The sequence below is a fragment of the Tursiops truncatus genome, chromosome 7 (genome assembly GCF_011762595.2).
Source record: "Tursiops truncatus isolate mTurTru1 chromosome 7, mTurTru1.mat.Y, whole genome shotgun sequence".
Taxonomy (NCBI): domain Eukaryota; kingdom Metazoa; phylum Chordata; class Mammalia; order Artiodactyla; family Delphinidae; genus Tursiops; species Tursiops truncatus.
The window spans coordinates 83,458,463-83,485,668 of NC_047040.1; the positions used below are offsets into that span (position 1 = coordinate 83,458,463).

Here is a 27,206-nt window from a genome sequence, read left to right on the forward strand (position 1 = left end):
GTCTCCTAGTCATTAATAAAATTCATAACACTCCACTTTGTGCTGTTTTATCATCATGTTTTTTCTCCGTAAGAGCATAGAGCAAGTGTCATTGTATCACAAGGGACTTACTTTAGTTAATTTCTTTTGCTCCCCCCATACTTGTTCAGATTAACCATTTAATGATCCAAACGAAAAGCAAAGGCACATTTAAACTTGTCTTTAACTTTAGTAAGTAATACAGTTTCATAATTTTGTCATCATTACTTTAAAAAAGATGAGATCTCTATTGTTCCCATTCAAATGTTTCTTAGAAATGGTAAATTACAGTGGAAGTACATTTAGTTATCTGGAGATTTACATAGTCACATATTAAACATGTAACTTCTCAAAAAGCAGAATAATTATTTAATTAAGGAAAACAGACTAAATGGAAATTGTAGAACACAAACTGTACATTGAGCAAGAAAAAAGCAGAATGTCATTTCAACAGTGCTTTGTTCTGATAAGTTTCAAAGTAATACCATATTCAGAACTGGCTGGGTTGTAAAAGACAAGAAAATACAAAGATTGCATTTAGAAAATATGATTCCTGTGATTGGAAGAAAATATTTTATTCATTTTCATAAATGCAATGTTTGTGTATGTGTTATTTTATTTCAGTCTTTTAACTAAATACATTGCTGAAAAAAAATGAAACCTGTTGTTTCACAGAATTGATTGCATTTGTAATAGAACCTGTTACTCCAAAAGCCATTCTACCTGTCCCCTGGTAGACTACATTGAATTATCAGAGAATGCTAAAAGAGATGAAGTAGTTCTGAACATTTGACTGCAGGGATAATGCTCTCACAATGATGGCATAAGAGAATATATAGGAAATGAGTTAGTTATCTCAGAACACCTGAAGACTTCATAAGCATTCATTTAAGAAATCAATAGAAAGGAAGTCTGCAGCATATTAAATACAAAAATGCTATTCTGTATTAATTGGTTGTTTCTGATTGGAAGGTTTTCAAACTAAACAAAAAACAAAACTACAGTTATATGTCTATTTAATAGAATAAATCTTCCTAGAAAAAAATTACTTGTTTTCTGAATTTTAGGAATTGTTAGATATTAACTCAACTTCTGATATTGTATTTTGTGTGGGTGAAATCACGACATATTTTCTTTTTAAAAAATAAATGCTCATCTTCCAAATAATTAGCATTGTTCTTTTTTAAAAGTCATTTTTTTACCTAAAATCACAAATAATATTTGCATGAAATTAAATTCTATTTCTTGAAAATATCATTATAACAAACTGGAACATTTCTATATATATACCTTTATTTATTTAAACATCAAGAGAAAATAAATACATTTAGAAAAGAAAAATGTGTCATTAGCATTATAAAGAGAAAGCTTATATGAAAGAAAAATGTCATTGACTACTCACTAACAGTGCATTATGTAAAACTGAGACACAATCCATTAGGCATAATACGAAGAGAGAAAACATCTCAACTTCACATACAAAAGGAGTTGCTTAGAAAATCCATGTGAAATCCCCAATCAAAAATAGAAACACCCACTCACATTGATTAAAATTTAATAGTGATTTGACTAATCAGGATGTTTATTCTGAGCAATTACATAGTAAGGCTAATTGTTAAATTTGTACAGCTTTGTTATTCTCAATTCTCCAGTGACATAAATTTAAAACAGGTTGAAGTTAATGACTAAAAGAATGTAAATAAAATAGTTAAGTGTTTTAAAATATTTAAAGGGCTTAATACCACGCTGGAGTAACAAAAAATGTTTAGATCACACTGTGAACATCAGACCTCCTGTGTTAGAGTCTGCACTTTTGTTTGTGGAGCAATTAATTATCTTAGGTAAGGTCCTGAATTGGATATCTCTTTTTAAAGAAATAAAGTAAATTTATACCGCACAAAAATTATAAATGGAATTTATTTGACTGCATTTGCATACAATTTTAAATAGAGGAGTCTATATTTTAAATAGGTATCCTTGTGCCTATGTGTTTGTGTGAGTTTTAGGTATGTAATTTTTATTGGGCATATTTCATGTAGGAGATATCGTCTATCTTAGAGAAAAAAATAACAACGGACACACATATTAATGTAATTTATCATTGTGTGGCATATAAAAGCACACATCTTAAAAAGCAGTTTTAAAATGTAATGATTTAACTGTAAATAAAAAACTATGTATTTAATAATAAATGGCATCAAAGTTGCATTTTCATGAGAAAATAAGCTCCATAAATATAAAAGCATTTAGAAGTTTGTTGTTTTAATATTTAAGGGGTTTATATGCTATATTTGTTATTAGCTAACTGGATATTAATGTCTACTTTGAATAGTCTGCTCAAAAATCTAGAAATATATATAATTTAACAGATAAATATTTTCTTTGTTTTCTTTATGTCTATTGGTCCTAGAATTTTAATCTATTTTTTTAAGTAAAGAAGAGCGAGGGACAAAAAAGTTCAATAGTATGAGTGAGGTTCAGTACCACCGCCCAATTTCCTGGTTAACTGTAAGGTCATTCCCCAAACAGCAGGGCATAGGGGAAATATACAATTCTGGAATCATTATATCATTTCCTGTCCTGTTTCCTGTCAACTGTTCCTGCCAGAAATGGCTAATAATGACCTATTTTCACCAAGTAATAGAAGAAGCTGAAGTCAGAATTATGCTGTAGAATTAGATCTCTTTCCTCAATGTAGTTATAAAATCTGGACTAAAGAGGGCAGGAGATACTCTACAAAAAGAAATCTACAGAGGATCAAAAATAATCTCCGTGAACAAATCATGCATATATTTGAGTATATGATAGTGATTTATTTTCAATAAAATCTGTATAAATGCTTTAATTTCTTTGATTCCTTGACTAACTGGAGTTTCAGCAATATTTGTAGGTGTGAGCTTTCCTTACATTGAGTGTTCAGCTTACTTCACTGCATTAATATTGGATATAGAAGTTTTTAAAACATTACTTTAGATTGTAGTTTCCTTCTGGGTATATCAGAAGCAAGGAAATTAATAGTAGCCTATAACTAGGAAACATGTCTTTCATTTAGTGTAAAATATGAGGTCTATTTTAATCTTTACTCCATCCTCAAACGTATCTTTTAAAACCCATGACAACATATATCACAAATGAATCTCTCTCCATATTAATGTGAATTTCCCTGGATATGCAAGCTAAATAGAATTCTAATTCTAATTTTCTACTCAATGCAGGAACCTCCTCTTCCCTTTTGTAAGTTTTATAAATTTATCTGGCAAAATTGAGAATCTGAAATTGGTGTACATACTGAGAAACTGATGAATGATAATGATCATCTCTTGTAGGTAGGTATTCAAGAGAAATTGCTAAGAGACAAGGCATGCTAACTTCTTCCTTATTGCACACATTTTTATTTTAGTCTGTAGATATCTAGTTAATCTCACATCTCCAAAAACATGTATAGATATTTAGGTAATTAAGTAAACTGAAGAAATAGTTCTCTGAAACAAATCATACTGTATTTTGCATATGGTCAATAACCAGTTTGTTAAACTTTACAGAATACCAAACTTTCACTTGTTAAAAATGTATCCTTAGAAAAATGTTTAACAGTTATTGGGATACTTCAGTTATTCTGACAATAAATATTTTTCTAACCTAGTTTACTTTAATATAAAATTTAAATTCTGATTATGATGTTACATGAAATAATATAATTCTTGTATTGGATCTGAATGTCATTTTATTGACCAAGTAAACTTAAAACTTGAACAGCCAAAAAAAAAAAAAACAAAGTGTTTAACCTTACTGACAGGATGAAATATTCAAGTAGTTGAAGATAGTCATATATAAAGAATTTAACACTGAGTTTAAATGTCTGGAAAATTGCTTTCATCTGGGACAAGCTTTGTAATTCCCCACCTCTCAGCACATCAGAAGTAAATATTGGTCCTGTACACTTGGATTCTCCTAAGCAGTGGACACTTCTATCAGGCAGAAACTAAGGTAAATAGAGGCTAACCTCTGCAATTTAGATGAATGCAAGACTCTGTCACCCAAATCACAAGAACATGGGTTCTAGGCCACACTTGCCCACACCTGTAAATAACCATTTTTTAAATACTGAATCAATGAATCTCACAGTCCTCCCTAATGTCTGTCATGTGTTTTATTTTTCTGTCTTACAAAGACCAGATTTCTGGTTATTTGGAGAATTGGGGGATAAGAGGCCATCTCTGTTACAGTGAAAATTAGCTTGCAGATAACCAGGATAATAATCAATAAACTCAGGGGCATAGGTAAATATCATTTGGCATTTATAATAAATTTCTAACAGCGAAAAGAGTATTTAATGCAAGTTTTTCCTAGTGTCTATGGCGTGCATATTGTATTCTGTAAATCTTCCAAAATGTGATATTCTGAAAATTCTACATAATTAGTTAAAACATTCTCATAACATCTATAGATCATAAAATATTAAAAAATTGTGACTCAGATTTCTGGGTGGCATGTGGGTTATTTTGTGTGTGCTGATGTCCAGGTTGTTTCTGAATGACTTGGTGTCCTGGAACTGAAGCCCTCCTAGATTTGAACTTAAAAATTTAGTATCACATTTCACTGCTTTCTTCATACCTAGATGAAGGTCTTTGCCATAGCTACACTTATTGCTTTAAGTCCACATAAGGTACTTCATTATATGCAGTGCCCTCTTGAAATTTACAGATTTTTTTTTTTTCATTTGCTGAAAACACATTATTCCATGTGTTGAAGTTTAATTTACTTCAGGTCGGTATTTATTGAGGGCCCACTCAGAAAGTCTGAAGACAGTAAACTAATTTGTCAGAGGAAGCAAACAGACATTTCAGTACCTCATTTTCCTTAAAATGCAGGAATAAAATCCCAGCAACTACTGCTTTATAAGACAAGGATAAGAGAGGCAGAGATGATATGGAAACAGCTTTTTTGTTTGTTTTTTTTTTAAATCAGAAAATCAGAAGATACTCCCAGGATTGCATCTTTGATGGTCCTGGATCTATAGTGGGCAGGAACAATATTGGAAATTGTCCATGGAAGTTAGGCAAATAATGCTACTTTAAAATTAGATTCACTGTTTTCTGAATAAAGCATATTGACCTGAATTTTAAACAAATGATACACTGTGTAAGAGGGAAAACATTAATCAGGGTGTTTTACTTTACTTCATGATAATTTAAGTTATATTTACCTTATAGATACAATAAAAATGTATAATTCCTAACAAGTTGATTCTTAAATAGGTGTGACTATGAAATAGCAATGATGATTTTTTTTAAAGATATACAAATTTTACAAAGTTTAGATAGGGTTAACCTTCAATATAGGTATTTTAATACTTAGTACAATCAAAATGCTAGAGCTTCATTTGTAAATTTCTTCAGATCTCATTTATCACTTTTTCTTCTCCTTTTTCTCTGTCATATAGCTGTTTTGTCCCCAGTTACTCAGCATTATAAGGTAGAGAAATCACAGGTTTTAACCTCATGGAGTATCAATCTCTTTATCTAAAAAAAGAAATAAAAATAATGCCCGTTATCACAATTCACTTAGACTATAGTTTCTGGCATTAATTTTATCTCAGTTCCTTAAGAAAGCACTAGAATATTTGAACAATAGCAAGATAATTGGAAAAAATGTACAACCACACTTTTTAAGAAGGTAACAGATCGGGATATATGAAATATGAATTATTTTTCAAAATCAGTCACAACAATTTAGAGCTCTTCCTCACATGTAGCTAATTTCCTTTGACTGGATTTGTACACAAGTTGGGGCCAGTTAACTCTAACACAAGGCTGAATTCAGTACTCCTGGCACTGTCCTTTGCTCCTTCTTCAGGCAGTCAAGATCCACCATTAAGACAAACCAAAGTGGAGGAGCCGGTATCAACCCAGGAGAACAATCAATTAAACTATTTCTAGTTAAGGAGCAGGGAGTTGTGCTGATAGCTAATTTTAGAATTAAAAATGTAGCTTATTAATTTACATTTTCCAAAACTCATGTGTATTTTTTTATGTAAAGAATACATAGACATAAATTATAGTGTTTTATCTTCATCATGTCCTCTGTGAAACCAAAGAAATGGTCAGTGCATCCCCTTAATTGAATGAACTGATATAATTAATTTTAAAATGTTATTAAGGGGAGGTGACTATTCATGTTAAGATGAGAGGGCATTTGAATAAAAATAATAGCTTTTGATATTCATCTAAGCAACCTCCATCAATAGTGCTTGCCATGGAGAACAATGGTAAATGACCTCATTTTCCGTTCTTTTTGGAGATTTTTAGTCTTGTTCTTAAGTGTGTGTAACATATTTCAGAGCATCCTTTCCCTTTAGACTTTTCCATTTCACCTTCTCTTCTTCTTCATTATTCTTTTGACTGCCTTTGAATTTTCCCCTGAACTTTGTTCTTTCAGTGAACTTTTAACCCACTATTTGAACTCCAATTCCCTAAGAAGACTCATTAACTTTATAACTGGGATTAGAATACAAAACAAATGTTGGTTCCAGGGAATTGTTCTAATTTCTTTTCACTCTACCCCAAGCTGTCACTTCAAAGCACGTGCTTGAAATACGTCACGTAAAACAACAAAACTAGAATTTAGCTGCTTTAGTCTTTTAAATGTATAATATAGCTTTGTGGGAAGCAATGAAATATACATATTGGAGATGTCTTACAGCACCTGAGGAAAACATAAATTCAGACTTTGAATGAGACATTACTTGGTCTTGGTAGATTTGTTCTATATGGTTAACTGGGTTAATTTCATTTTTGACAATTATTTAAAAATTTTTTAAATGAAATCTTTACAGAGAACAGTTAAATTTAACAATTTATTATAATGACTTCTTAACTAGAGTAGAAAGATTTACTTTTTAGCCATAATTTTTAAGGAAAAATAAGCTTTAACATCATTCTGTATGCATGGATTTGTGTTCATCAAATTGGTCTCCTGCTTCTTTTTTATTATCAAGTGACAGATTCATTATGTGAAAGTATTCTGTAAATTTAAGTTCTTTTCACGTAATGAAGTATTTTCAATTAAAGAAATATTTTAATTAAGAAATATTTAGACTTTCAATTATATATATATTTAACTGAAGTATAGTTGATTTACAATATTATATTAGTTTCTGATATACAATATAGTAATTGAATGTTTTTGTAGTGGGTTAAAACATACATTTAATGTTGAGAAAGTAGTTGGGAAAAAATTCCCCTACTGTATGTAGATTTTTGTTCTTCTTTTAAAAATGTTGTAGTTTATATACTCTACTGGAAAATCCAGCCCTAATATCATATAAGAAGAATAAAGCATGTTACCTAGAGTATGAAAATCTTACAGAATGACCTCTAAGGTTATAGCTCAGAAACAAGAGGCCAGATTGCCACTAAACTAGCAGTCTTTCATATGTTCCATATGTCATGTGGGGAGACATGAGTAGTTGTGCCTCAGTAATTATATGTGATTAAGTTATATTCCCTGGAGTATAAAATTTGGACCTATTTGGGGGATAAATTTAAAAACTGGTCTACTTGATAATGTTCTATGTTTTTGCTTGATTTTCTCTTTCATGATATTTACCAATTGTTCTTGAATGTCACCATATGGATGAAACACTGAATAAAACTCTCAGTTTGGTACTGTGCCCATTAAACAAATATACATGGTTTTGAGTCAATCTAGGGTCAAATGGGCTAGGACTATTTGCAACAACAAAGTAATACACTAATAATTCCCATAGCTGCCCAGGGATTGGGAATAGTAGAGAAATATGAGTATTTCTAAGAGATTAATCACATTACTGAGCACTTGGTATGAAAAAACACACTGACGATCAGATTAGATGCTGGTATATACGGGCTGAAAATTGTTCAATCCTCAGAGGATTAGGCAACCTGAAATCTCTTATAGACTAGCACTGATCACTGGGGAAGTAACTGATCCTTAATATAGAAATACCTAGTTTAGAATTAATTATTTTTCTTATAACAAGTAATATTATCACACTGTTTCTAAAACATGGAAAATATCCATAAATGCACAGAGTTTAGAAGTACCTTATTTCTCTTATGTTCAAGATAGTGTTATACTTGGTAGGTAGTGGAAGGGCCAATACAATGTACATACACATACAGCAAAATAAAACACAAATGATCATGTCTGGCATATGATGCTCTAGAACAAATGGACGTCAGAGACAGGGGAGTCCAAATGATGCATATTTTGAGGAAATATAAATTCAGCACTAAAAAAGACAAGCAAAAATTTGACAGGAAATAGAGCCAAGTTTGTTGCAGAACCACAGATCTTTAGGAAAGTTGAGGAATATTTAAGGGACCCTCTGTCAACCTTAGTACCATTTTGTCTCATGCTCCAGGGATGGTATAGATTACTGGGTATTCATCTGATTTAAAAGAGCTGCTATTTAGCCAACTTGAAGATGGCTAAAGAATTTACTTTGAATCATTGGGTTTAACCTGTTCTGTAGCAAGTGCGGACAAACCCTGCAACACTGTGAAACTTTAGTGTGAAAGGACAAAGGAGCTTGAAATTTCATCCATTTTGTTGAAGGGTCTTAAACTTTGAGAATCAAGGTAGTTTTTAATCCATTTCACCTGTATTTCTTTCTCTCCTTGTACACACATATATGGTGTGGCTTGAGAGTTTCTCTTAAGCTGCAATTACTTTGGGACATATTCTCTTAAATTCAAGAAATAGAAGTAGAAAATCAGGCTTGAATTCCTGGCTCTGTGCCAATGACTAATAGCTCTCTTCAGCTCTTTTCTGTGCTACTTCTATAACTGGGTAGCTGATGGTGAATTTTAATGGCTGTTTTGGGGCTTGGGAAAAATTATATATAATAAATATGGAAAAGAAAGCAATTAAGGACAGGAGATTGTTGAAAGCTTTACTGACTTTCAAGCTGTGAAAAGAAGAGGCCAAGATACCTTATGCTTTTGATGCCTGAGAGCCGTGAACCAAAAAGGGAAAGGAGAAAAACATACTCACACGTTGGGATTCTGATTTGAAATCCCTTTTCTTCTTTCCATCTATGGGTACCCAAATAGGGTCAAAAAGCCAGCACCTCAGTTATTTTGCTGAAAGGGTAACAAATGTCTCAACTTTCAGCACACATTCCCACCATAAGTGAAAACTAAGTAAGTTGAGCTTCAAATCACTAATGCTTTCTTCCTGTTACAACTGTAGCCTCATGGTGAACTTTAGAAACAGGTTCGTATTTTTCATAATAATTTTCCCCTGACATAAGTGGTAGATAATTAAACTAAATTCTTCCCGTCAAGAGTCAGGGTTTTTCTGCAGTGGAATAAATCAGATTGGTTTGAAATCTGATCCAAGGTTCAATCAAATGTTATCTCTTCTTTAAAAAATGGTATCCATGTCAGTCATTGCATGTATTGTTTGCATTTAGGAGAAGCTATGAGCTCATGTTATGACCAATACTATCATCTTGTGAAATCGCAAGTGTGTCTTGATTTTTTTCAACTTTAAGAAAAGGAAAACAATTCTCTCTATGTGCCTCATGAAACTCTTTCAGCACCACCATTATAAATCTTAGATGGAATAGAATTGAGCTTAGTCAGAATAGCTACTTATGGACAACTGCCAAACATCAAAGCAAGGCAAACAAACTATATAAATTCTGTAAACACACTAATTTGGATTTGTAAGAACAATTTCAGTCTTTTAAGTAGGAAAAAGGAAAAAAGTCTTGTAGGATAGATTTCAAATAATTTTGGGACTAAATATGGTAGAATAAGGTGTAAAAATTATCACAAATTTTATTAAGTATTAATTTATTAAAAGTGTGGAGGATGTATATCTATACTACTTCTAAAATAAATCTATTACTGATTCCATACAGTCAAAACTTTTTCTGATGCTCAAAAATGTTTAAGTTTGCAGTATATTTGAGTTGTCCATACTATGTTTCACAATTCCATACACATGATCGTCTGATCCATGGTTTATATTTATTATAGACCTGTTTACACATCATACTGTCATTCCAATTAAAAAGATATTAATCCTGTTTGCAAAAAGTAAAATCATGATATTGAAAAGAAAAGCCAAGAAAAGCAATAAAACCCCAAATTTATGTTATTTTGCTATTTTTCTGATTTGTGTGTTACCATTAATTTTTAAAACTTTGTTCACAGCTCTGTTTCCTTTGGACTGCTAAACATGTTATTATGTGCTTACCTCATCACTGAAGAATGGTAAATCTCTAATCTCACTCAATTTAGTGCTTTTCCATTCTGGTACTAAATTGTCTGAAAGAAAGCAAACACCCAGTCACTATAATAACTTAATTTTTTACAGTACCATACCTTTTCTGAGCAAGTTTTATATGTTATCTTACTTTATCCTTATTTTTTAATTCTGTAGGTAGGTGGTAAAAGCAATTATGGTTAGTTGGAAAAACGGAAACTGGTACATAAAAGGCACGTGACATTCCTAAAATCACAGAAGTAGTTTCTTATTTTTAAGAACACATTTTTATTCTGTACAAATTAAAATAAGTACCCTGTTTATTTAATCCCTCTGCCAAGGTAGGCATATTATCTTCATTTTATATTTGAGGAAAAAAGAGCTTAGCGTTATTCAATTTGCCCAAGTTTATGCAACTAGCAATATGAGATTCTAACCTGGCTAAGGCTGATTTTAAAGGCTATTCTTCTTTAAATATATATAGCCTTTAATTGGTCTAGTTTTTGTGTTCCAAATAGTTCTTTCAGCTAGTCATAGCTTCCCATTTTTTGTGTGGCGATTATGACTCCTACCCAATTAATAGAACTCAGTTTAATAAAATCATAAATATTTGTAGAGAAATAATTCTTCCAGATGATTAATTTTTTTAAAATTTATGTTCTACTAATTGTCACATTACAAAAATCTGAGTGGTCTTGGTAAAGAAGTATTATGTCTGGTGCATAATGGGTGGCTATCATTGAAGAAAGGAAAAATAAAGCTAATTAGAATAAAATTTCAAGCTAAGTTTGGGATATTTTTATCTTATTAAACATAAATTATGTGTGCCCAATATTCACATAAAATATAAAATACAATAATAAAATAATATTCTTTTAACAACTAACCAGGTTAGGAAATCATATGCATATTATTGATATCTATGTGTTCCTTGCTCCAATTTATTCCCCATCCTCTTTCTGCAAAAGTATACTATAATCCTATATTTAGTATTAATCTATCTCACTTATGGCTATATAAATCAAAATATGTGTATTTGTCAACAAACAGCAAATAGTGTTATGTTTTATATTTCAAAGTATAAAACCACCCTTTCAAAGCATAAGAACACATGGCCTGCCTTAGACTCAGGTTGAATGAGGGTAACAGATAAAAGGTCCTGACCCACATCATCAGCTGAGTAACCTATCTAGTAACAAGCAGCAGCAAAATGTATCAACAGAGGGAGGACAAGAGAGTGGGGAGACCACATCTGTGGCACAGCATGTAGTTAAGGGTAAAGCTGAGGATAGAGCAAGGACAATGAGAAAATCCTTCTAACTCTGGAGCCATCACCCTAAGTTCAACCAATAGAATCTCACCACTAAAGAAATTTGAAGCCTGTTGTGTCCTTAAGTTATCATAGCAAGATAGAGAGAGAGAGAGAGAGAGAGAGAGAGAGAGAGAGAGAGAAACCAGCTAAAACCCCATACCAACAGCCTGGTAGAAGAGATATGCCCATTGCAGGAATGAATACTATTTTCTTCATTCTCTACTTTTTTATACCTTATCATTAACATTTAATAAAAATTACAAGACAAAAAAAGGAAGAAACATTTAAAAAATTTTCTTCACCCACTGTGAAGAGAGAAAGTTATAAAGTCAGACAGATATTATCCAGATATTATTGAACTGAATAACCATGAGTGATATGTTAAAGGATTTCACAGAATGGGCAATATGAAGGAATAAATGGGGAATTCAACAGAGAGTTGAAAACTAGAAAAAGAGTTAAATAAAAAAATAGAAATGAAAAGGCAACAAAAGTGAAAAATGACTTCAAAGAGCTCACTCTCAAAACAGCTGAGGAAGGTAATCAAAATTGAAAACTAACCAATAAAATTATCAAAATACAATCACAAAGAAAAAACAGAGCATCCAAAAACTGTAATGAGATGAAAAAACAAACAAACAAAAGCATACACAGCTGTAATACAATATCAAATAGTCTAACACACGTTATTAGAGTCTCACAAGGAAAGGAGAGAAAGAACATGGAAGAAGAAAGGTTTGAGAAATAGTAGCTAAGAAATGTCCAACAATAATGAAAGGTATTAAAACACAGAGCTGAGAAGCTCAGGGAAACCCAAGCAGGATAAATAAGAAGACACACATACACACTCTTAGAAACATAATATTCAAATTTTCAAATTGCTTAAAAAAGGAAAAGATAAAAGGAACACCTTGCAAGCAGCCAGAGAGAAAATGAAAATAAGAAATGCAGCTGACTTCTTCTTAGAAACTATGCAAACCCAATGACAATAAATGAATATTTAAAGTACCAACATGAAAAAAAACTGTCAATTCAAAATTCTATACCTAGCAAAAATATCTTTCGAAAAATAAAGGGAAAAATGTAAACTATTATTTATTTGTTATTTTGCTTACATATTCTTATGTTACTTGTTTATGGGAACTCATTGTTATGTTTTTGAGACTTCTGTGTTGTTATACATAACTGGTTCATCTAGTTTGTCTATCATATAACATTTTTTATACATATGAACTCAATTTTAAAATCCAGTTTTTGCTGATGGACATTGAGTTTTTATAATTTTTCTCTATTCTAAATATTACTGGAGTAGCATTCTTAATAAGTATCTTCTGGTAATTAATGCATGAGATTTTCTCTATGGTGAAAGACTAAGTGTGGAATTTCTAGTTAAAGTGTAAGTATTATAAATGTTTGACTTTAATAGATAATAACAATTTGCTTTGCAAAGTGTTTAAACAATTTACATTCCCACTAGCAGTGTACAATAGTGTCAGTTATAGTTATCCTAAATTCTTTTCACAATGTGTAACATCAGGATTTTTAACATTTTGTTACTTACTGAAAATACAGATTCATTCTCACTGTCATTTTTACTTACAGTTTCTTGATTACTAGTGAGGTTGCAGGGGTCTTTTTTATGTTTATTGGGAATGTAATTTCTTCTACTGTGTATCAACTATTTTAATATTTTATCATTTTTTCTAATAAGTTTTCTTTGTCTTATTAATTGGACAGAAGTTGTCTTCTATATAGTAATCCTCTGGATTGTAAATAGTTTTTATGCAATCTATCTTTTCATGTTTTTGTGAAGTTTTTTGATGCATGGGATATCCTTATTTCATATAACTCAATGTATCAGTCTTTCACTCTTACGGTATTTAGTATTTAGGTCTTATTAAAAACTTGACCTCTATTTTGTAGTCATAAAAACATTTTTTCTTGATGTTTCAAATTTTACCTTTAAATCTTAGATCTTTTGTCTAGTATTTATTTTCATATACTATGTAACATAGTGAGTAAATCTTTATTTTCCTTATGACAAGCTCTCCCAAAATCATTAGACCATTTATTCGCCACTAAGTTTTCAGTTTTATGAAGGTTTTAAGGAAATGTAACAAAATGCACATGTTTAAATTGTATAAACTGATAAGTTTATATATATATATGCACTCATAAAATCATCACTACAATCAAGAAAAAGAACCTGTCTCCCCAAAATTCTTCATGTCCCTTTGTACTCTCTCTCTCAAGACCATCATTGTCCATTCTGCCCCTAAGCAACCACTTCATATACTTTTTGCTGTTTCCCAATTTCTATCTTATCTTCTGGGAAGCTCATTATGTGTATATTAGGCTGCTTGAAGTTGTCCTACAGCTCATTATGATCCGTTCATTTATTTTCAGTCCCTTTTATCTGTGTCTCATTTTGGACACTTTTCATTGCTTTATCTTCAGTTTCACTAATCTTTTCTCTTGCAAGTCTAGTCTGCTGTTAATCTCATTCTCTGTGTTCTTTAATCTCATTCATTTTTCATCTCTACAAATTTGATTTGGTCATATTTTATATATCTTTTATGTCTGAATTTAACGTGGTCAATCTTTAACTTCTTGAACATTTGGAGTATATAATTCATATTTTTTGTTTTAATGTTCTTAACTAATAATTAATTTCTATTGAATAACTTCTCTTTATTATGGGTCATATTGTTTTATTTCTTTGCATGCCTGGAAATTTTTTATTTGATTCTAAATATTGTAAACTTTACCTTGTTGGGTGCCAGGTATTTTCATATTCCTACAAATACTATTAAGCTTTTGTTTTTGGTATGCAGCTAAGTTACTTGAAAATACTTTGCTCCTTTCAAGTTCCTTTATTTAAGTTTACTGTTAGGATCAAGATAAGGGAAGCCTATATCCTTGGCTAAATTTGACTTACTATTAAGCCATACTTAAGTAGACTCCCTGACTCCCTGGTTTTTCATTAATTACAAGGTTTTTCCATTCTGGTTGGTGGAAAACACAAACTAGTTCTAGTCTCTGTCCAGCTCTAGGGATTTTTTTCCCTCTAATCTTTTTAGATGTATATTTCTGGGACCTCAGGAAATTTCTGTTCAGAAAGTCTAATCAGTACTCAGCTGAAGACTTGAGAATGACCTTCTATAGACCTATAGAACTTTATCTTTTGTATCATTCTCCTTTCTGGTCCTCTGACCTATGAACTCAGACTGCTTTGGTCGCTTAGGACTCACAACTTTATTTCTTCAAGTCAGGGAGACTTCTAGGATCTACTAGGGTCTCCTTTGGTTTCTGCTTTTGTTTTTGTTTTTTGCTGCCTCTGTGACTTACATATTTTCTCCAGGCAGTAAGTTTAGACAATCAAAGGGCTCACCTTGTTTGTTTCCTCTTTCTCAGTGATCAATTTCCTGCACTGCCTAATGTCTGAAAGTAGTTTTCTCATAAATTTTTCAGTGTTATGGTTGTTTTAGGCACAGAGGATAAATCCACTCCCTGGTACTGTTTCTTAGCCAGGAGTGGAAGATTGCTCATGTTTAAAGTTTCTATATACGTATGGTGTTCTGTTCTGATTCATTGATCCCTTTATGTATCTCTACATAAATTCCACACTCTCTTCATACTATAGATTTATAAATATATTTGTAACTTATAGAGAAAATTTCTTCACTTTCATTTTCCTTCAAACTTTGTTTCATTGATTCATAACCCTATTCTTTTTATATAAAATTTAAAGTTAGTTTATAAAAAAATTCCCATTGTAATTTTTTTTGGAATTACATTGAATTTAGAGATTAATTTGAGGAAGTTAAAAATATGAAAAATTCCCATTCATGAACATGGTTTTTCTTTCCACTTATGTAGGTCTTCTTATCTTTCAATAAATTTGTAAATTTTTTCTATAAAATTTCTGAATATTTTTCTAGCATTTATTACTTATTATTATATATTACTTTGAAAATTCTCCATGCATTTCAATTACAATTTCTAATTGTTTTTTGTCTGAAGGAACAAGTTTAATTTTTGATTGTAGGCCTAATAGAAAACTGCTAAATTTTCTTATTAACCTAATAATCTATATAGATGATTTTATCCTCTATGAATAATGACATGTAATTATTTCTTTCCATATATATTCATTTTCTTTTTTCTTACAGTGTTTGTTACACTAAATAATGGTAGCAGAAATTCTTTTCTTGTTTCTTTAATATCTGAATTTAATTAGATATGTTACTAGATTATCTAGAATTTAAATAGGCTCATACTTTTATGATAAATCCAACCTGATCAATTTAAAAAATAAATTGCTAGACTTGAACTGAAGATATCTTACATAGAGTGGCAGCCATGAGTATACCTACAGACCTCCAACTTCCAGGGAACAATATTGTCTAAAGGTTGAGTTGCACTCTGAAATTCATTGCCTCATTTGTAACAAGCGCAGGCTTCACATAGGCCACAGGTTCTTACCAACCAATGATTAGTGTAGCAGGGATACAATCATAACACTGGACCAATCTTGGAAACAGGAGACTCCTCTGATGGTGGACTTTGGCTCAAACTCTCCCTGAAATTCTTGCCAAACCATTCTTATACTTCCTGGTATTATATGATGCTTTCATCCAACCTTCCTTCCCTATCTCCTTCACTCAGGATCAGCCTTTCCTATTTTCATCCTTGTTTTCTCTCACAGACATTTCCCCTATTGAAATTCTTGTATGTTTAATCCCATCTTGATGCCTGCTTCTTGGAAGACCTAAATTTAATAAAAATGGTACTGCTACTGGGATAGTCTGAGAAAGGAGGCTACAAGATTGGGATTTGGGAATGACTCATTCACAGGCAGGATGGCAATTTGGTTGGTAGGCAGGGCATGCAGTTTACTTAGAAAAATGTGGTGCTTCAGTTGCTGAAAATTTTACCAACAGTAATCTGGGAAATTTTCTCCATAGAGGGAATACAGTGGTAGGTATAAAGTGTGGAAAGTTGAAATATATAGGAGTAACAATGCCTACAAAGACAGCAGAGTTGGCTGGTTACTGCTGTGATGTATTTAAGCCCTGTAGAGGATAATGAAAGACTGAGACCTCTTAACAAGCAGTTAATGTAAGAATCACAGAAGGCATTATCTCCAGCACTGGAAGGGCTGACACAGATGAGCAGCAGACTGAAGACCTAATTGTAAGAGCTCAAGCACTCTAAAGACATTTGACTGCTCAGCAAAGCAGATCTGTTATGTGAAGGGTGAGACGAATCTGATATCCTGAAATATGATAAGGAGATACAAGTTGGGATATCCCCAAGGATATTGACTCTGCAACTTGCCTGGACTTTTCAGGCTTCCAGAAATGGTCCATCCTTTTAAAAAAATGATGTAGCATCTAGCTGTGCTGGAAGATTCTGCAGAAGTCTCTCTCCCACAGACAAAAGGTGGCCCCTCAGGAGCTGTTCCTACCTGCTCTCATTGCTGCCAGGCCAAAAAAAAACAACAACCTAGGGTTAAATCGCAGCATAATTTGCCTTGAGGATGTGCTGGGCTTGATAAGGGAGGATAGAGATTATAACTCTAAATAATTGCAAGGTTTACGTGGCATGTATTGACAGGGATGAAGAAAGTCCTCCTAAGACTGGTTCTTCAAGGCTACTTGACCAAGAGGATCAGAATATAAGATTAGATCAGCAAGATTTCATTGAATTAGGGACACTTTTTCAGGACACAGAATTTAGCACATTGAGAAAAACCCCACAGGATGGGGTCAAACTTGCCATTTGGGTTGCTCTTAGAATCTTGGAAAAATAATGGTCAGCTTTCAGTGAAGTGGAAATGTCTATGTTACCCTGAGAGATGGTAGAAAAAATAATAGGCTGGGGTAGGTGGAAATGCTAGAATGACTATATTATGTAAGGGCAGAAGATTCACCAAAAATTATGTTCAATGGGAGGACTGAGTGGATGCAACGTTCACTAAGGAATTCATAAGGAATATGCTGATAATAGAGGCACCTGCATCACTGATAAGTTTGTTGATGGTTCTCCTCTGCAGGCGAGGATAGTTGGAAAGGCAGTCAGATAAAGCTGTGCTTGTTAACATCCATGATAACAAAGTAATAGAGGGGAAGTAATTGTGCTTAAATACGAAGAGTCAAGAGGACACAATTACCATAAAGACCGGAAAGATTGTAGAGACATCTTTATGGAAAAGGATCATAGAACATCTAGGGAATAAAGTGATAGGTGTCCAACAAGAGTGTTGCTTAATATCTTTGATCAATAAAACAAAACAAAAGGGCTTCCCTGGTGGTGCAGTGGTTGAGAGTCCGCCTGCCGATGCAAGAGATACGGGTTCGTGTCCCGGTCCGGGAAGATCCCACGTGCCGCGGAGCGGCTGGGCCCGTGAGCCATGGCCGCTGAGCCTGCGCGTCCGGAGCCTGTGCTCCGCAACGGGAGAGGCCACAACAGTGAAAGGCCCACGTACCGCAAAAAAAAAAAAAAAAAAAAAAAAAAAAAAAGAATGGAGGATGAGGAGGGTGAGATCAGTCTCCTAAGTTAAAAGTCATGGTCCTTTGCTCAGTTTCTGAATATGAGTCAGTTTTCATACGCAGAGTCCACTGGATCTGTAGAAGGAAGGACCCGGCAACACCATGGCAGGTATATAAAATGATGATTACCCCATTCTTACCCAAAGGAGCCTCAGTACTTATCATTTATTTGGGTAACTATACATTGGAAAAGGAGGAATGTCCAGACATTTCAAGGATTATTGAACATATGTTCTAAGGTGACATTTTTATCTGGATACCCAAAGAACTATCATAGTTCCCCTAGAATGGGGACCTATAGGAGGTAGATAATAAATATAGTATTTATTTCCAGTACTCACACTGGACTGCAGTAAGTCCTCCTTCCAGTAAACCCACTGGATCCACCACCTATATACTGGTATTTCCTCAATCCTTGAAAACTTAATTAGAACCTATGTGCTTATCAGTTAGTGTAACCCTATATTGGGCCACTGATCTGTTGAGAAAGAGTGATCATAGTGGGGAAGGTCAAATGGAATACTCTAAGACTATCCAGATCCCTCCCTTTCCCAAGAGAGTAAATCAAAAACAGTACTGTGAATGATGTCACAAAATATCGTAGAGTAGGGAACTCCACTGAAACAACCATGAACTGGCAAAGATGGACATAATTGATTTTTCAGAACTCTGAAATTTAATCCAAAACTTACAGCAATCAGAGGACTACTTAATAAGACGGATGTAGACCCAAAACCATGGAAGGAGGCGGCAAAAAGAGGAAGTCTCTTTTTTTAGGAATAAGCGCTTAGAGGCCCTCACATACACCATGGGAAGAGGGAGGACAACGTTCATGCCCAGAACCAGACGCATGCATAAAGAGATCTAGGAATACCTCTAGGCTGGCACCCTTGACTGATCTGCAGGTTCCAAACAAGCAGGAGGTGCAAGAAAAGGCAAAGCTGTAGACAGCCTGTTTAGCATTGAAGGGATGTTCCAGTTTGTATCAACGCTATGATTGATTGGAAGGGTAGAATTCTTTTCTTTCTCTTTTTGGCTTCAAGCATTTAAGAAAATCTCTGCCTGGCCACTGGCTAACCACTGAGTTAAAGGAATAAACACTTTAGTGAATGCCAAATGCAGTGAATATATTCTTTGAAAAATTGTTTAGAAAAGTCACGACAAAAGGACAGCACTGAACAATCAACAACAGGAAACTCTGGGGAAATTTTACAGAAAAACAAATTGACAGAAATGTGTCCCTGAGGAAGCCCAGACATTGGACATACTAGACAAAATTTTAAGTCAACTGTCTTAAATGTGCACAAGGAGCTAAAGGAAACCATGGGCAAAGAAGATGGACAGGGAGTCATGGCTTACCAGAGTACAGAATTAAGTGCTTTATCATGGGAGCCAGTGCCAGGGTAGGAAAACCTGAATTGACAAATTGCTAGAAGCTTAGTGAGGACACCTCTGAGGGTTAAAAACTCCAGGAAAAACCAATCATAAGGGTGTCCCCACATTATTATGAGATTTATCTTCAAGAGCTTCACCAGATTCCTACAGTAAATATTGGAGAAAAATCCCCTCGTCCTTCCTGGAGGGGGAGAGGAAAAAAAGCATTTTGAAATAAACCACAGCACTTTTCTAAATAAGGCCTGCCCTCATGGGAATCCAGTTAATCAGAGACTAACCTGTTGGGGTATTATCAGACACTAATTGATTTGGAGGAATGAAAATACTCAACTCCATCCTACTCTAGCCTTCTATATGGGAGAAGGGAATACCCAACTCCTCTATCCATCCTGTTCCACCTAAGGTGGGCGATAGAGACTGAGAAACACTTACGAAGTTCACAGTCCACTGACATGGGCTCACCAAAAAGAATGAGACCTAATCATAGGACTACAGAACTCTTCCCCCACCCCCACACCTTACCCCCAGATTATTAAAGGTCTCTTTATATAATTTTCTTTTACCCAATACAACATGTCCAGCTATCAAGAAAAAAATCACAAGGTTACCAAAAGGCAAAAAAAAAAGAAAAACATAATTTGAAGGGACAGAACAAGCATCAGATCCAGATATGTCAGGAATATTAGAATTATCAGATGGGTAATTTAAAACAACTATGATTAATGTGCTAAGGGCTCCTAATTGATAAAGTACACAATATACAAGAGCATATGGGCAATGTAAGCAGAAAGATAAAAATCCTAAGAGCCAAAATGAAATGCTATAGGTAAAAACACTGTAACACAAATTAAGAATGACTTTGATGGACTCATTAGTAGACTAGACTCAGGTGAGGAAAGAATCTCCGAGCTAGAGTCAGTAGAACTCTTGAAAACTGAAAAGAAAAGATAACGAAGAACTTAAAGGAATAGAACAGAATATCCAAAAACTATGGTACAACTACACAAGGTATATATACTTGTAATAGGAATACCAGAGAAAAGATATAAAATAATAGAACAAATATTTTAAATAATAATGACTGAGAATTTCCTCAGACTAATATCAGACACCAAACCACAGACCCAGGAAGCTCCAGAGGACAGCAGACAGGATAAACATCAAAAATAAATAAATAAATAAAAATACATCTAGCCACACCATACTCAACATATAGAAAATTAAAGAGAAAGGAAAAGTCCTGAACGAAGTCAGAGGAACAAAGCACCTTACCTATAAAAGAGCAAAGATAGGATTCTATCCAACTTACCTCAGAAATCATTCAAGCAAGAGCAGAGTGGAGTAAAATTTTTAAAGGGTTGAGAGAAAAAACACCAACCAAGAATTCCCAAAATTATCCTTCAAAACTTAAGGAGAAATAAAGACTCTTTCAAACAAAAATTGAGGAAATTTGTTTCTAGTGTACCTGCCTTCAAAGAAATGTTAAAAGAAGTTCTTTAGAGAGGCAGAAAAGAATATGGGTTAGAAACTCGGTTCTGCATAAAATAAGGAAGACCATTTCAGAAGGAATAAGAGAAGGTAAAATAAAAACTTTTTTTCTTATTTTTAACTAATCTAATAAAGACCATATATAAAAGCTCAGAGCTAATATCATACTCAATGATGAAAACCTGAAAGTTTTTCCTCTAGAACCTGGAATAAGACAAGGATGACTGCTTTCACCACTTTTATTCAACATAATACTGGAATTCCTAGCCAGAGAAATTGGGAAAGAAAAGAAATAAAAAGCATCATAATTAGAAAGAAGTAAAATTACCTGTTTGCAGATAACATGATCTTTTATGTACAAAAACCTAAAGATTCTCCCCCAATCTATTAAAACTAATAAATGAATTTAGCAGTTTCAGGATACAGATCCACACCTAGAAATCAGTTCAATTTCTATATACTTCAATGAACAATATAAAAAAGAAATTACAGGGCTTCCCTGGTGGCGCAGTGGTTGAGAAGTCTGCCTGCCGATGCAGGGGACATGGGTTCGTGCCTCGGTCCGGAAGGATCCCACATGCTGCAGAGTGGCTGGACCCATGAGCCATGGCCGCTGAGCCTGCGCGTCCGGAGCCTGTGCTCCGCAACGGGAGAGGCCATAGCAGTGAGAGGCCCGTGTACCGCAAAAAAAAAAAAGAAAGAAAGAAATTACAGAAACAATTCCATTTACAATGACATAAAAATATATATATAGCAAAAACCCAAAAAAGCAAGAGACTTGTACACTAAAAGCTACAAAAAGTTGTTGAAAAAACTTAAAGAAGACCCCAATAAATAGAAACACATCCTTTGTTCATGGATTAGAAGACTTTATGTTGTTAAGATGCCAGTACTCTCCAGAGTGATCTACAGATTTAATGGAATAGATTTATTCCAATCCCAACATCGTTTATTACAGGAATAGAAAATTCCATCTAAAGTTCACATGGAATTTTAAGGGACCCCAAACAACCAAGACAACCTTTAAAGTCAAGAACAAAGTTGGAGGTCTCACATTTCCTAATTTCAAAACTTAATACAAAGTTACAATAATCAAAATACTGTGGTACTGGCATAAAGACAGACATACAGACCCATGGAATAGAACAGAGGGTCCAGAAATAAACTGTCAAATATATGGTCAAATGATTTTTGGTAAAAGTGCCAAGATCATTCAGTGGGTAAAGAATAGGCTTATCAATGCAAGGGGCTGTATATTTACATGCAAAAGAATGGAGCTGGACTCTTATCTCACACAATATACAAAAGTGAACTCAATGGATTGTAGACATAAATGTAAGAACTCTTATAAGCAAACATAATATAAGTAAATATTTGTTGTCTTGGGTTAGGTGATGTCTTGTTAGATATAAAACCAAAAGCACAGTGACAAAGGAAAAAAACTGGATTTTATCAAAATAAAAACTTTTGTGCTTTAAATAGTATCATCAATAAAGTAAAAAACTATCCAAAGTGGGAAAAATATGTTCAAATTATATATCTGATAAGTAAAAATGGGGAAAATATCTAAATAGGTATTGTCTAAAGAAGATATATAGATGACCAATAAATACAAGAAAAAATGCTCAAAATCAGTAGTCTTTGGGGAAGTGCTAATCGAAACCACAATGAGATACCACTTTACACCCACTAGGTTGGCTCTTCTCAAAAAGATGCTTTAAAACACATATTCATGAGAATGTGGGGAAATTGGGATTCTCATACATTGTTGATAGAAATTTATATCGTGACAGTTGCTTTGGAAAACAGTTTGTGATTTCTTCAAAATGTTAAATTTGAAACATATGACTCAGCAAGTCTACTCCTTGATATATACCCAAGAGAATAAAAGCTTATTTCCATGTAAAAACTTGTATGTGAATATTTAGAGCAACATTATTCATAATTGTGTAAAACGGAAACAACCCAGATGATCATCTGATGAATATATAAATAAAATGTGTGATATAGTCATACAATGGAATATTATTCAGCAATGAAAATGTCTAAAGTACTGATACATGCTACAACCTAGATGAACCTTGAAAACATTATGCCAAGTGAAAGAAATCAGTCAAAAATAACTACATATTGTATGATTTTTTTAAATATATGAAATGTCCAGAATAGACAAACTCATAGTGGCTGAAAATAGATTAGTAGTTTCTTAGGGCTGGTGGGAGGTGGGAATGAGAAGTGATACCTAAGAGGTACAGGTTTCATTTTAGCACCATGAAAGTATTCTAAAATACAGTTATAGTGATAGTTGGGTATGTATATATTTGCTTATGTCATTTGGGGGATTTTTCTGCCCTCTTCAGTTGTTAATGCACATGCCTGTTTCATAAGTGCACAGTTAAAAACAAAACCTTGGGGATATTGCTATAGAGTGAATGCTTTGTGTCCTCCCCAAATTTATATCTTAAATTTTAATGTGCAGTGTGATGGCATTTGTAGGTGGGGCCTTTAGGAGGTGATTATGTCATGAGCGTGGGGTCCTCAAGAATAAGTTTAGGGCCCTTGTAAAAGAGACCCTAGTGAGCTCCTTCCTGCCTCAACCATGTGAGGACACAGTGAGAAAATGATTGTCAGTGAACCAGGATGTGAACTCTCACCAGACACCAAATCTGCTGGTGTCTGGATATTGGACTTCTCAACCGCCAGAGCTGTGAAAACTGTAGTTTATAAGCCACCCAGTCTATGGTATTCTGTTACAGCAACCCTAACTTACTAAGCAGATATTATGCAAGTTATGAGGAATATAAAGTATATGAGATTCCCTGGGAAAAACTGCACATCTTGCAGCATCAACTTTTTTTGTACTCATTTTATACTGTTATATTTATTTGAAAATAAGGTAGATATAGAGTACATGCAATATTTTTAAGGATTTTAAAGAAAATTGTAAGAATCCAAAGGAATATTATGCTTTTGATAGACCATTTCAGCCTGATAGCACATAAATAAACACACACATTGTCACATGTAACCCTTCCCCAAAGTTTGTATGAGCACACAAACACACAGCCGCATTTCTCTTGCTCTTTCTATCAGAGATACTTAGTTGGAAAAGTTTGTAAAACTCTGCCTTATAATATGTTCAAATAATGCCCCTTTCTTTAGCTTAGAGGGCAAGGGCCCAGTGCCAGAGGTAGATGGATGGCACTTGCCCAATGAAGCCATGTCATGAATTTTCTACCGTAAGACTCCAAGTTGAACTTATATCCAGTTTCCTAAAACTGGATTGCCTTGGTTCATGTTACTCCCTTTTCCTGTTTTAACATCTACCCCTTACTTGAGTTTTGTATAGATGTGCAACCTGTATCACCTGAACTATGTACCTATACGTAGGATAAAATGTGAAAGGAAGAGCAATACGTCCAACTTTAAAGAGGTGTGATGATAACTGAAAGTAGAGCGAGACCTCCCAGAGATATCTTGTTAACCAAGAATGGGGGTTGATGCTCTAACTATCTCTCTTTATATAAGAACATTCCCTGCACAACTAGCAGTGAGGAATCTGAGATGGCCACATGCATAACCTTAGAGAAGTCATTCCTTAGTATGAGAAAGCTGAGACACAGAGGTAAGAACTCTCTAACTTCCTCTAAATAATTGACAACCAAGTTGTGATTCCAACCTAGGTAAACCCAGACTTCCTAAAACATGATACCATGTCATAAACTCTTTTTATATTCCAGTCATCACTCACACATTAGTTCTAGTTCTATTCTGTGCAGATAGGCCAAGTAAGTCTTGCTCATAGATAATGTGATATGCCTTCAACTACTTAAGAATAACTATCATGATAAGTTATTGATACCTTTGTTTACACAAGCTAAATGTTTTGAGTTCCTTCAGTCATTTCACATATATCCTTTTTTAGACTTTTTACACACTCTACTGAGCATTATTTCGCAGTATCCCCAAAGGGCTGAGTAGATTCTAGTGTGGCATGATAAACAGGAAATACTTTTCGTTATAAGTATTCACTTAAGTCCTCTATATTTAGGATAATGACATGCCCTGATTTACTTAATACAGTCTTAGTTTATGTTTCTTGTCCTAGTGAAACCCACTTTCACTCTTAAAAGGGACTAGTTTGGGAAATATATGATATGGGTATTCCATCTATAATCTCATTTGCTTAGTTTTGGGTAAGTCATTCTTAAGTCCTTCCTATTCCCACAAGCAGGGGTATCTTCTAACTCGTAAACAACCTTTGGAAGCCCCTCCCACCTCATTTTTTCTGTATTTCTGTTTTTATCCTCTTCCTTCTCACTGTTCAATTCATCATTCACATAGACCATTTCTTGGTGTATCATGCTTCATAAAACTCTACTTTATATTCTCCCCAGGGAATTCCTTTGCTACTTCCAAATCAACAGGTTGATAAAGCATTATTTGAGAGCATTTAGATACGTTCTAAGCTAAGGCTTTTGAATACTCGTTCAAAACTAGTGTTTTAAGTTCTTTCAGTTCTTGAGTTCTTTCAGAGACTCAGATGATAGATTCTAAATAAGTACTATTAATCGTGAGACACTAGCATTTGAACAATTGCCCATTAATGTAAAATGATTTGACTTTGTTTCTGATTAGCATCCCCTATCTTAATTTTCTTGTGTATTCTTTAGCAGTGAGGTGTTCTGTCTCTAAATGTCCATGCTAGGTTAAATGGTTAGAAGCTGCCCTTTAATACTGTACATCTCATATAAAGCTATTATCCTAACACATCTTCATATAAGAAACAAAAGAGTATAGGTACTTGGACTAAGCAAGATTGCTCAGGAACTAATGAATAAATAATGATATTTCATGAATAATTCAAGAGGAACATAGGATGCCTCAAACAATCTTTATCTGCAAAACAATAAAATCTTTTAATGTGACCATGTGACATGCAGTACAAATAGGAATAGGGTTAATTGTATCCTTGGAAGCCTGTACTGCACTCTCACATTCTGTCTCTGCATGAGGATTTAATGCACAGGTGAGGGCTTGGAATAACAGGAATTTAACACCTTGCTTGGAAGAGATTATAAAATTTAATTCCTGCCATAGAGAAAGGACTCTGACATTATGTTTACCACCCTCAAAGCAAACATTTCCATACAAAGAATCAATAGCAAGATAGTACAAGGAAATATAGGGTAACAAAATGTCACAGCTCTGCTACTTACTAATTCAGATTTGGGCCAATCAGTTGACCTGCTTCGTCTCAAGTTACTCAACTAAAAATTCATAACTACATTGACCTTGACCTTTAACCATCCCATAAGGTTTCTGTCACCTAGAAGTTCACTATAGATTGTTCCAGTGTTGCTTATGAAGACAAAGAGAATTTTGTATTGTGGACTCTTCAAAATACCAAGTGACATATTAGTTTCAAGAAATGATTGTATAGTGTTCAGGAATTTTAAAACAATGAAACTAACAAGCCAAATACAACAACAACAATACAAGTCAAGTTGGGAGACTTCTAGGACTCCAACAGGAATTAAGCAGTCTCATTCAGTTTGCATGTCTTCACTCACATCTCCCATCCCATCCTCTAGATATTTGGATAATTTTGAATTACTTTAGGTGCAACATGTATGAACTGTGTGATTTTTCTTCCCTAAGTGTCCATATATATTAAAATGAGTTTTTAAAATGCTGTCATTATAGGGTTTAAAGATTAAATGAGGTAATACATGCCAAACTCTTACCATAAATATTAACTATTGTTTTCTGGTAACCACACACCACTCACTCATATGAATTATCATAGACAAAGTATAACTCATAACAACATAAATATTTTCTACTTCTATAGCAATCCTAGAAATATAGTTAAAATAACAAAGTACAGGGCTTCCCTGGTGGCTCAGTGGTTGAGAGTCCGCCTGCCGAGGCAGGGAACACAGGTTCGTGTCCCGGTCCAGGAAGATCCCACATGCCGCAGAGCAGATGGGCCCGTGAGCCATGGCCACTGAGCCTGTGCGTCCGGAGCCTGTGCTCCACAATGGGAGAGGCCACAACAGTGAGAGGCCCGCGTACCGCAAAAAACAAAACAAAACAAAACAAAGTACAGTTTCTTTCAATTACACTAGAAAAGTTTATTATTTCCAATACTTGTGAAGTTGCTCTGAAATTGGAATTTC

The 27,206-nt window shown here is 33.9% G+C and overlaps 1 long non-coding RNA gene across 1 annotated transcript; it reads right to left on the bottom strand.

The window, feature by feature from the left end:
- Window positions 1-1,190: 1,190 nt before the first annotated feature.
- LOC141279200 (uncharacterized) lies at window positions 1,191-27,051 on the bottom strand. The gene is made up of 3 exons (XR_012333129.1): window positions 21,515-27,051; window positions 10,267-10,337; window positions 1,191-5,540 (listed from the first exon to the last, which is right to left on the bottom strand). It is a non-coding gene; the product is annotated as an uncharacterized lncRNA (long non-coding RNA).
- Between the last annotated feature and the right edge of the window lie 155 nt (window positions 27,052-27,206).